General features: G+C 38.7%; 1 pseudogene; it reads right to left on the reverse strand.

The window, feature by feature from the left end:
• Nucleotides 1-8491: 8491 nt before the first annotated feature.
• LOC122228269 lies at nucleotides 8492-9016 on the reverse strand (annotated as a pseudogene).
• Between the last annotated feature and the right edge of the window lie 3514 nt (nucleotides 9017-12530).

Here is a 12530-nt window from a genome sequence, read left to right on the forward strand (position 1 = left end):
CCCAGTATAAGAATGAATGATGGAGCCTTTGTGTTTTTCTCAATGTTCAGGCAGGTGTGTTGGCATTTACACATGCCTATGTGATGTAGCATTCAGACGGAGATAAAACTCTTTGATGATTATACATTTCTACTGTACAAAGAATCCATCACCTTGCTAAGACAGTTTGCTTCTAATTGTTATGTTGTTTCTTCCCCTCTCACATTATCTTGTTTTATGGGAGAGGTGATTTTTACAAAGCTACATTTGCTTTACATTTAATTTTGTAAATATGCAACCAAATCAAAGGGAACTGCAGCGTGCTCTCATGTTTAAAGTGAAAATGCACATTGATGTCTAAAGAAGAAAACCGACAAGATTCATGTTGGAGGAGAATCCAATGTCAATGCATTCTTGGACTAAGTAATTTTCATAACTAGATTTTATTATTAAATTGAAGGAGTTTGCAAGATTTTCTGATGAAAAAATATGATTAAATATGCATGTGGGAAGTTGGGGGGAGTTGGTGCATGAAGTGCAGGAAGAAGTAAATATGTATGCAGGAAAGAGGTAAGATAATCACACTCAAATGAGCATGGAAAGCAACAAGGAAGTCCTTTTATACTAAAGACCATATTTCCAGCAAATTGCAACTTAGCAATGCAGACATAAATTCAGCAACACTGATTGCACAATTCCAACATAAAAGACTGAAACTGATGTTGAAGTGTATTTCTCGAAAAAAAAAAAAAAAAGACATAAAGATATTGTCCAATCCTTGAGGAAATGCCAAACTACTGAAGGAGAATTACAGAAATAACCAAACATAATACAGAATGGCAAAAATGTTTTTAAGAAACAAAACTGAAAGGATGTTTTATTTGTTCTCATTAGTATCACAGAATGTTTTTAGAACATGAAATTTGACTAGGGTACTTAAAAGGTCTGACCTTCCTACCTTTTAATTCCTACTTTTAGCCATTTCTCCCCAGAAACAGGTTATCACACAATTGATTTAAGCAGTCATGTTTTCACTATGCCTCAGTAAAGATGAAATGTAAAAAAAATATGTCAGACAGGAAAATAGGTTATGCTTGATTACAGTACTTATCTAATTTTATTTTATTTTATTTATTTATTTTGTATGAACGGTTCAGTTAATATGTGGAACTTTGGGAAGGAGATAAGGTTGTTTTTGAAATGCAAAGGTATAACTTTTTAAGACAAAGCACTAAATTATCACATTGCCCCACTAGTAGTTTGGTCAACCGAGTGTTCAAAAATTCATTTTCACAAACATTTAAAAGTCATGTAATATTTGTTCACTTCACTGGCAAATGTTTAAGTTCTTAGCAAGTAGCAGTCACCTACCCTGCTCTCTCTCTCTCTCTCTCTCTCTCTCTCTCTCAAAAATAAAATAAACATTAAAAAAATAGGAAATACAAATTCCCATGTGAAAGATGGCCTCTCTGTACTAGAAAAAACCATCTTCAGTGGGGGAATCAAAGTCAAAAGAATTCTGTAAAAACAAACTTTGTTAAAACAATAACAATTCTTATCTCCCTTAGCTTCCCTGTATAGTTTAGTTACTCTTCCATAATTGTCTCTCTTTGCACAGCCCAGTGATAAAGGCATGTAAGTTTGCCATTTCTTTGGGTATTCATTCCTTATGAGGACTCCCATGCCATGTAAACTTGCATAAATCCGTATTTTTCCCCTGTTAATCTATTTTATGTTAGTCCAATTCTCAGGCCCAGAAGAAAAACCCAAAGAGGGTAAAGATAAAGTTCTGCCTCCCCAACTGTATCATACAGAGTAACTTCACTGCCCTAAATATCCTCTGTGCTCCACCTATTCATCCCTTCCCCCCACCCTAACTCTTGGCAACCACTGATGTTTTTGCTGTCCCCACGGTTTTGCCTTTTTCAGAATGTCATATAGTTGGTGGACATTGTTTTGAAAGATCAAAAAATATATTTTTTCCAAGGCTCCTCATACCGTGCTCTCCACTATAGTAACTCTGCTCAAACTAGTGACATAAAATCTGCAAGTTTCTTGGTCTCACCAGCCAGACTAGTATCACACACACACACACACACACACACACACACACACACGCGCGCGCGCGCGCGCGCGCGCACGTGCAAAAATTCAGACTGGAACCCTAATCCGTTCTCCCTCTACTCATTTTAAGATCTTGAAGCCCTGTCCTTTCCAAGGATCTCACACTCCAGGAAATGAAAACCAGCACAATTAGGTATGGAACCCTCCTATTAACAAACATCAACCACGTCTCCCAACAGGTCACTGGCAAGACCAAAACACAACAGTTTCCAAAAGGACATGCCCAAGAGCACACGGAAATTGCTTCTAGATTAGCTCATCTCACCTCCTGAACAGATAGCCGACATGCCCAATTACTGAACTGCCCCCTCCTTTTGATGGAAACTCCAGAGCTAGCTCCATTTCTGAAATCCCTCCTTAAATCATTCAGCAAAATCCTAAACCCTCCTGAAGCTCCTCACTGCTCCACTCCTCTCAAGGAGTTTTCCTCCACTGTGGTTTCTCTTGCTGCTGCAAATTAAGTGACCTACCTTTTCTTCTTTCTGGAGTCCGGCGTGTCCCTCGTGGTCTCCAGCCCTTCTGCGAAGCCGATGCGCTCGGCGGAGGGCTGGGGGGCCTGGGCTCCCCAGGGACCCGCGTTGCGCCTGCGCCTGCGCCTGCGCTTGAGCACCTCCCCTGCGCAGTCGCCCTGCAAACCCCGCACCCTAAGGATGCCTGCCTCCTCCCCTCGCGTCGTCCGTGTTCCTTTGTGTTGGTTTCTTTTCCCGCCCTATGAGGTTGGCGAGAGGTCACCTTCCACATCCCAAGGTCCGATTTTCCTGGCGCGCCTCTGCAGCAGCACCTTTGAGGGACTCGTGACTCGGTTCCTCTGCCTGTCCTCGGTCTCTCCTGCCCAGCGCGCAAGCCGGGCATGGAGGAGGGTGTATTGCATCGAGCAGGTCCGGCACAGCCTCGAGGTTTCACCGCATTGCCTCCTGTAACCGGTAAGCCCGTTTGTTCAGTCCCAGCCTTTGGGCCGCACTTTGCTTGCTCTTGTGATTTCTTTCAGCCCCCCTCTCCTCTTTCTATCCAGTTAGGCCTCATTGTGTGGCATCGTAATGTAGCAGTTGAATTTGTACATGTGGGAAATTTAATCTACCAGGTTCAGTGTCGGCTGTTTGGAGATCATTGGTCTTTGGCAAATTAAGGGATATGACTGAGTATATCCTATTGGGCCTTAAAGATTTTTAAGATGGTTAAGAAGGATTTTGAATATTCTGTTAGAATGCTCATCTGCCCAACGCACGGTAAACTTTTCAAGTTTTCTTGACCTAACCCCTTGCTTAAGCCAACTAGACTTTCACTGCTCTTTTGTGCAATCCAAAACACTTCCTTATAAAAGTATAGCAGTGATTTTGGAAGGCAGCTGTGCTCACCACTGTATCACCAACGCTGCACTATGGCAGTAATTTTGTATGAAAGTTCGTTTCACATTCACCTGTATGCACTTGTGAGATTTGAGCATCTTGCCAGGAGGAACCAGTCTTGGTCATCACCGGATGAATAGCCCTCAGTAAAGAGGTCGACGCAGAATGGGCTCTTGTTGGGCTTATCAAAAGCACATAAGATAGAATATCCAGCGAATTTCCTAATAAGTGCATTACTTATCCTAGGCAATTAAAATATTATTTCAGATTGTATCCTTAGAGGCTGAGATTGGATAAATTGTTAATACTCTAATTGGGTAAATTATTAAAGGGGCACCCTGGCTACGATTTGACTGTTTATAAAATGCCTTTAAAGCTGTGTCCATTTCCTACCCCAAAAGACAATTCCCCACAAAAGGCATTTAACTCTGTCTAATGGAGGGGTGGCCTGGGCGGCCCCGTGTGTCGAGCATCGAGCTTTTCACTCTTGGTTTTGGCTCAGGTGGTGATCTCACCACCGTTTTGTGAGTTGGAGCTGCCTGGGGCTCTGCGCTGACAGAGGGGAGCCTCACTCTCTCTGCCCTTCCCCCACTCCTGCTGTCTTTCACAAAACAAATGAACGTAAAAAAAATGAAAACAACAAAACTCTAACAGATGCACACATCCTAATTGATTGTTCTGGGACATGGACAACAGTGATAGGTTCCTTTCACTGTACTTCTGGTTGTTTAGTAACATTAGTGGTTTCAAGGACTTGATCCTTCTAACTACCTCACAACTGGAATGTGTATCATCAATAAATATTTGGTAAAGGAGTGATAGGTATCGAATGATGGCCTCTCCCCCCTCACCTATTAAAATCTATATTTGGTCAAACCCCAAAGCAATAAATTATAAGGCTGATGAAGTATTTTGTCAACATTAGATAATGTTTGCCATGCTGTCATACCATAATACAATGTTTCAGACAGACACTTGTTGATTCTTGGCAGATATTAATTCATTTCCTGCTCAGCGGTTCTAGAGGTGGGCACTATTATTATCTTCATTTGAAGATGAGGAAACTGAGGTACAGAGATTGAACAGTTTTCCCAGGTCCGATGGTCAGTGAGTTTGGTAGTTTGACTCCAGCATGCGTGTATATTACCATTATCCTGTTACAACTCTTCCTGTGCTATGTATGAGATTTCTATGAATCATGTAAAGATGTCCCCAGTGGGGAGACCTTATGAGAACACCTTAACCCTAAGTAAGGAAGGAAAGAGGACTTTGTACTAAGTATTCTGAATGATTTGGGAAATTTTTAGAATACAACTCATGTCTGACTTCAATAGCTGCCACTGCACCACCTATTTTAGCTTACTTGTAAACTGTAATTTTTTTCCTCATTATAAAAATCCTCAACTGCATAAATTGAGGATTTTTCTCGATCTTTGTAGGAAATCTGGATTACTAAGCTGTAGACTTTTTCAAATAAGATACATACGTAGGTAGGAGCAATTTAAACTGTCCTTTGGAAGGTTTACAGCAATTGAAGTGAAGTACTCTTTGGTATTATCCATGGAATCGTTTCCTTTATACATTAGTGGACTTAATTTAGGGTTGTCATGACATTTATTGAAAAAAAAAATAAAATCGAACATATCCTTAGCTGTGAAAACAACATCAATAAGAAACCAAAGCCACTGCCAAAAAAAAAAAAAACAAAAATCACCCTTCTATTAAACATGTAAACCACTCCTTCAAAGAGTATCTGTATCCTTGTTTTTTCATGAAATTGTAAGTTTCATAACTTTTGGGTGGAATTCAGTAGTCAACCACGCTGCAGAGCATTAGTGTGCTACGACATCAAAGGGAGAATGGATAAATATCAAGCTTTATTTCTAACCGGAAAATTATTGGGCACAACTATTCATAGTTCAAACATTTTCAAAAGCAGTATTTAATATTTAAAGAAAAATGCTAGTCAGGGTACTGCAGGTTTTCTCATGCATTATTTACCTTTAGGAAACATGAAGAACTAGAATATAAAAAAATATGAAAATGGAAAAAGCCTCCCTACCTCACAAAAGGTTTTGTTTTGATAATGTCCCAATCAATGATAAGATGCTGAAATACATAGAATAATGTGTCAAAATAAATCTTCATTATAACCTAAACAAATGGAGTTACATATAAGTCTTATGCCTCAGCATAGTTAAAATACAGTCTTGGCACTTAACATTCATCATTGAGGTCAGAATCTAACTTTTGAAATCCAGCTTTGCATTGGGAAATGGCAAATTATGGCAACTTTCTCAGGTAATTCAAAGCAATGGAACCACTTTCTCTTCTGTTCTTCAGGAAAGTACTAAACAGCAAATAAATTCCATGTTTCATATGGGGTCAATAATAGAGCTACAAATGAACCCAGGGCTCAGAGTAAGTTCTAGAAGGAACATTGTTTCTATATTACAATGATTATAAAGCCCAGTTTTTATCATTGAAGCACTTTTGCATTGTTGGCTTGCAAAATGATGTTCACTAAACCCAACTGGCCACAGAGTCTTAAAATGGAGTCAAAAGCCATAAAAACAATTGCATAAAATAAGAATACAGGTAATTTATGTTCCTAAGCATCTCATGTATGTAACTTACCCATCCTGCTCCAGATCCACCACTGCTTCGGCTTTGCCTGAGATGATAACCTTTTTAACTCATAATTTTTGCTCTCTACATTTTCATGAACACATCATTAACTCTGGAATTTAACCTGAAATCATCTTTGTTCTTCCCTCCCAAACTCATAAAGGCTATATGAAAGGTACATAGTAAAAACTGGGTGCATCTCTCTCTCTCTCTCTCTCTCTACATTTCTCAAAAGAAACACTTAAAGCTACTGTTTCTGGAATCAGCATCAAACACTTTCTCTTCCCTCCCCTGTCAGGGACTTACATGATAGGACATCCTATGAAAATATGCTGTGAATGTTTTATGAGTGTGCTTTTACTTAACCAGGAAGTCTGGAAGGAGGAGAGTGACCTAACCTGCCACATTTTCTTTATGAGAACATCTTCCTTGTGATCTATGGCTTCATGAAGTAGGCATAGAGTTTCAAAGTTGCCCTTGAATCCTGGGTCAAGAAATGCCACCAACATATATTCTTTCCTGTCACACATTTCAATGAATGTGTAGTTTCTCCAGCCAATGTCATTACTTTGAATTTGATTTGTGAGCATTCCACAAAAAGGTGTATATGCCTGTATATGATAAACAGAAGAACCTGACTTCGATTTCCATTATTATGTTTGAATTCCTGAGTGAGTGCTTCAGACGGCCCATATTGATCTTTATCCATCTTTCATTCTTCCCTCTCTTCCTCCTTCCCTTGCTTCCTTCTTTGCTTCCTCTTTTTCATTATTTCTTTCAGATGATGAGGACAAGAAGAAAAATGACTAGAGAAGCTAGAAATGATCCTGCAACTTTGATATAAGAACAAAAACAAAAACAAATGCTCTCCCTCCAAACACCCATTTTTCTCTTGAGAACCTCTGGGGAACTAGTTAAAACGGTTGCTAGGCAGCCTGTTCTTCATCTCACGATGGGTTAGAACTATGTTCATGTTTACTGAGATACTCTGGCAAAATTCTAAAATTACTGGCTTTTTATTTTATAACTCCAGTTTAATTAATAGCTAACATTTTAGGCATATTTATAGCAATCGAATATATGGAAATTCTAATTCAGTGAGTTAGGTATGTTTCCAAAATTCCATCACCTTTTTAGCAACTTATTTTTTATAATTTTTTTAATCTCCATATTTTACTGCCTTCGAGTTTACTTGGAAATTGTACACACCAATCTGCTCACAAAATATCTAGTCTATTTTACCATTCTTCAAAAAGAGCTATATTTTCCACCACTTCCCTTGAGAGACTGCACCTGAATCTATTAGCAATGAGATTGTCAAAGAAATTATATTAAGAGCTAGAAAGATAGATAAATAGTATATTATACGTTCACGCACATAAAGACACAGACATAATTTGTGTGCATAGGCACGTGTACTGATTTTCACAAAAATGTGTGCACATATATGACTTCTTCCATTTATTTCTGGTTATAACTCTATTAACCATGATAAAAAAATGTTCTCTTTATAGTATAGATATCTCTGAAGACATTTCTCTTTTTTCATTTTGGGGAGATCTAAAGTACTTTTAAGATTTCTTCATTTATTTCTATGTTGTGTTATTTACCTTTATTGCTTTTCCCTTGAATGTATTTATTTTAGATATTCAGGTAAGTGAAATAGCCCACGGATAGTCTCTATAAGAAATGGGGAATGAAAGGAGTGATACAGATTGTTATCTAAGTCATGCTACTGAAGGAATAGCATATTTCTGGCCCAGGTTCTTCTACAACCTTGCCATTGGTCTCCTTTTCCTTCGTGACTCATTGTGAATTCATCTGTAAAACTCTGTCATCTATTAGTCTTTCAGTTCTTACTATGTTCCAAAGCTAGTGCACTGATTCAATCCCATATTCCCAGACCAGGGTTTCTTAACCTATAGTGAATGAACTGTCCCATCTATATCTGCCCCCACTTTTTATTTCCTGGTTTTTTTTTCAGTTTTGCTTTGTTTTATTTATTTTATTTTCTCAAACAGCCACCATGCATTCCATCAGATTTTTTAAAGAGACTCCAAAAATACTAAGAAAGTTTATCTAGATAACAGTTAAGATCTTTGTAATAACTCTGAGGTGTAGGCATACCTCCACTTTCTCTTGATGTTTGCTTTATACATTAGGATAAGGGAGAAGTCCTGCTCTGTCCAGTGCTGAAAATGGCAAGTGAGACAGGTGTAATCTCAGATTAAGGAATCTTATTTAGAAAAAGGTTATATGATCAGTGACATTTAGATTAACTTCCTAATAATGATAGATCTGGTTAGTTATTTGTAATTTCATTATTTTATTTATTTATTTATCTATTTATTTTTATAGTTCGGTTTTCCCAAGGAGTTTATTTGGGCAGACCTGGGGACAGGGAGGCTCTACACCTAAAAGAAGGTGTTGGGTCTCTTGGTGGTAAAGCGTGGCTTGTGCTGGTGACACAGGACCCGGTGGGGCAGCAGGAACTCGATCTTGGAGCTGTGGAACTGCTTGGCTGCCAGTGGGCAGCACTTTCTGGCTGCAGTCTCCTTCACTTTCATGATCTGGATCCAGTGGGCCTGGTCATGGTGTTGGGCGCCCATGGCACCATGGCATTGGGTGACACCACCTACAGTGGTCAGGTCCTGGTACTCCTGGCAGGTGTTGTGGATGCTGCTGAGGGAGTCATTGCACAGCCAGATGCTGAAGTTCTTCACCCTCAAGGGGGATTTCTTGAACACTTGTCCAGGGTAGACAGTTTGCCCTGAACACTTCCTCATCTTCAGGTGAGACACAGAGTAGGAGAAGCGGGACTTGGCCACAGCATCAAGTGCAGGGATTCACATGTGATACAGGGGCAGAATGCGGCATTTGGGGGTGGACAGGCAGCACCCCAGCGCTTTGTACTCTTGCGGGGTGCCCAAAGCCTTCATGGCAAACTCTGCTCTCCTTGCCATCCAAGGAAGGTATTTGTAATTTTAATTGAGCTTAGTTAGTCTCTCCATTAACAATAGTAAGAAAGATGTTGAAAAGTCTGAATCCCTAGGTAACAAACTGCTTAATACGAGGGGTGGCCAGGGGCACCTGAGTGGCTCAGTCAGTTAAACGGCCGACTTGGGCTCAGGTCATGATCTCACAGTTCATGGGTTCGAGCCCCGCATTGGACTCGGCCAAAAGATCAGAGCCTGGAGCCTCCTTCGGATTCTGTGTCTCCCTCTCTCTCTGCCCTCCGCTCTTGTGCTCTGTCTCTCTCTTCTCTCTGTCTCAAAAATAAACAAACATTAAAAAAAAGTACAAGGGGTAGCCAGTGGGTATGGGTGGTCTTTGCAGCAGCCCTAACAAACTGAGTAACATTGGATGAATCATTTAATCTTTATGTTCCTTAGTTACCTTGTCTTGAAATGGTAATGCTAGTAGTTTTATGACTTCCTTTGCAGGATCACTGTAATAATAAAATCTCGTAACTAAAAAGCTAAAACATGTATATGCAGTTCATATATATATGTACATATGAAACTTTTGAGCTCTGAATGTAAATAAGGCAAGCATTTGCTTTGCACTGTAGCACCCCATCAACAAATCTGTTGGCCAATATTCTGATACTGAATATTCATATACAATATAGTAGTTCCATTTAATTTGAAGGAACAATATATAAACCTTCCCAAAACAAGACTCTTCTGTTCTTTAAATAGTCTCCTTGGTATATGGGAGGCTATATATTAGGGTAGAGTAAAATGTAGTCAGATGAATTTAAGCTTTTATCTCTATATTACCATTTACTAGATCTGAGTCCCTGAAAAGTTAGTAGGTCCTTTATGAATGACAGTGTTCTTTATTCTTTTGAAGAAACCAATTACAGATTTATTTTCCTAGTATCAGTTTTATGCTTTTACAAGTCCTTTGATTTTTTTCCTCCACTACCAATTTCTTAAAGTTTAATTATAGTATTGTCCTGAATTTACTGATGTTTTATCACTTCCTCTAGGACCATCTATGAATGCCATCAAAATGTTGATAATTTATTCCTCTACCAGAGAGAAATTCTTTAGGATCTACTGAAACTTCTGAAGATAACTTTTTTCTTATCTCTATTTATAAGTACCTCAATTCTTAAGTCACTCTTCTCAAAGTAAAGCAAAAGCACCCAGTAAAGACTGTTTCTAGAGGTCAAAGTGAAGAAAAGCTAGATCATCACAATATTGGCCTTTTTTTCAATTTTTCTCTTCTTGTTTAACTAAGAATTATTTTTTGGTTAAAATGCATCCATTTAAATAAAAATTTAATTTTAAGACTCATTTGGTTTATAGTAGCTTCTTAAATTATCTTTAAACTGAATATATTTTTGCAGAATATTCAGAAATAGTATTCATGTAAATGACTTCAGTTTGTCCTGTAAAAGGTATCTATGAAACAAACAAGAAAATACTTTGGCTAAGTTATCCTGGGAGTAAAGGTAAAACACAAAGATTTGGTAAATTTAAAAGTAAAGGAATTAAAAGAATAGCTGGCATGTATGTCTTTGTTCCTTCCTTTTTTTCTTTCTTTCCTTCCTTCCTTAACTATTTAAGAATAGTGTTATAACATCTGCAACTTACTTTCAGTGGATTCGGGATGAAGAAAGAGAAAGGAATATGCAAATGTGGCACACATTAACAATTAGTGAACGTTTGTATTTATTGTAGTACTCTCAGTTTTACTGTGGATTTGACACTTTTCAAGTTACAGTTTTAAAAATATGTGTGTATATGTAGCTTCTAAAATATATCAGGTACTTCCCTAGATACTGGGATAATTCAGTATTGAACAGAAAAATAAAGGCCTTGCCCCCTGGAGCTCATGATCTTTTTCAGGTGTCAGGCATTAGCCAATAGCTACACAGTTTTTAAAATCATTGTTGGTAAGTGTGACGATCATTCATGTCTGATGTTTATATAGGATCTATCTGGATCCCTACTTCTACTGGTCTAGTCTAGCACAGGGAACCTGTAGCCGGGTGATTGTTTAGCTTCAGAATCTTCGTATCAGGACCAAGCCACTGGCCTCAAACCAAGAAAAATAAACTGCCTTATCTGGGCTTTTATCTTTTTTTCCCTCCCATCCGTTTTGCCTCCACTCACCTTGCCATCTGTGGGATCTATAGTCTACTACTTTTTATCAGCAAAAAATAATTTCAAACTCCACTAGTGATATAAGCATATGATGTAGGGAAACAGTCTCTTGAACTCTGCCAAGTTTTAGATTCTGAATAGAAAATTCTCTTGGAGTCATATGATTAATGGGATACGAATGGATGCAATGCATACAATTTCAGGATCACTTCTGTGAAAGGAAAGTTCTTGCTTCCTCTTTCCTCTTTCCAGAGATTGGATGGGGGGAGGGGGGACAGTTGAGAGCCAGCTTTCACTATTTCAGCAACCCTGTGTGTGACCTTGTGGAATAGTCACTCCATCCTAAATCATGCCCCTACTTCTGTACTATTACTGGAGAAGAAAATACAAATTCTCTCTTGTTTGAACGGCCCTGCTTTTAGCTTTCTTTTCTTTCCTTCTTAAGGTTTCTTTTTTGTAGTCAGTTTGGCCTATATTGTAACTAATGTACACTTTAACTAAAAATCCAGGAACCATTAATTGATTCTTCCTTCTTTGTTCCTCATCTTTTCTTTCTTCGTACAATAGTTGATATCCTCACTGATCCTTGCTTTAACTACTGAAGTAGTCACAAGTAGACTTGGTCTTTGAACCTTCTGACTCTAATCTCTTTCTCACCCTTCATACTTACATCAGCTTTTCATTTCTTCTTCTTCTGTTTTTTTTTTTTTTAGTTTATTTATTAATTTTAAGAGAGATAAAGGGAGGGAAGAGGGAGAGAGAGAGAAACAGAGAGTGAGAGAGAATCCCAAGCAGGCTCCATGCTGATGCGAGGCTCAAACTCATGAACTTGTGAGATTATGACCTGAGCCAAAATCAAGAGTCACATGCTTAACCAGCTGAGCTACCTAGGTGCCCAGCTTTATCTTTGTGCATTTGTATTACTTGTTCTCCTCAAGAACATTCAGATTCTTTTCCTCTTTGTTTTTTTTTTTTTTTAATTTTTTAAAATGTTTTTATTTATTTTTGAGACAGAGAGAGACAGAGCATGAGTAGGGGAGGGGCAGAGAGAGAGGGAGACACAGAATCTGAAGCAGGCTCCAGGCTTCTAGCTGTCAGCACAGAGCCCGACGCGGGGCTCAAACTCACGGACTGTGAGATCATGACCTGAGCTGAAGTTGGATGCTCAGCCGACTGAGCCACCCAGGTGCCCCACCCTGTTTGTTTTTTTTTTTAAGTGCTGCAAGTTTTTGGCTTCAGCTTATATGTTATGCCCAAGTGGCTTTGAGAAGGGGCCACCTTCCTTAACTTCTTCACTCATTGAAATGATAAAAATCTCTGAAACTCTAATATGGCT

Source organism: Panthera leo, chromosome C1 (genome assembly GCF_018350215.1).
Source record: "Panthera leo isolate Ple1 chromosome C1, P.leo_Ple1_pat1.1, whole genome shotgun sequence".
NCBI lineage: Eukaryota > Metazoa > Chordata > Mammalia > Carnivora > Felidae > Panthera > Panthera leo.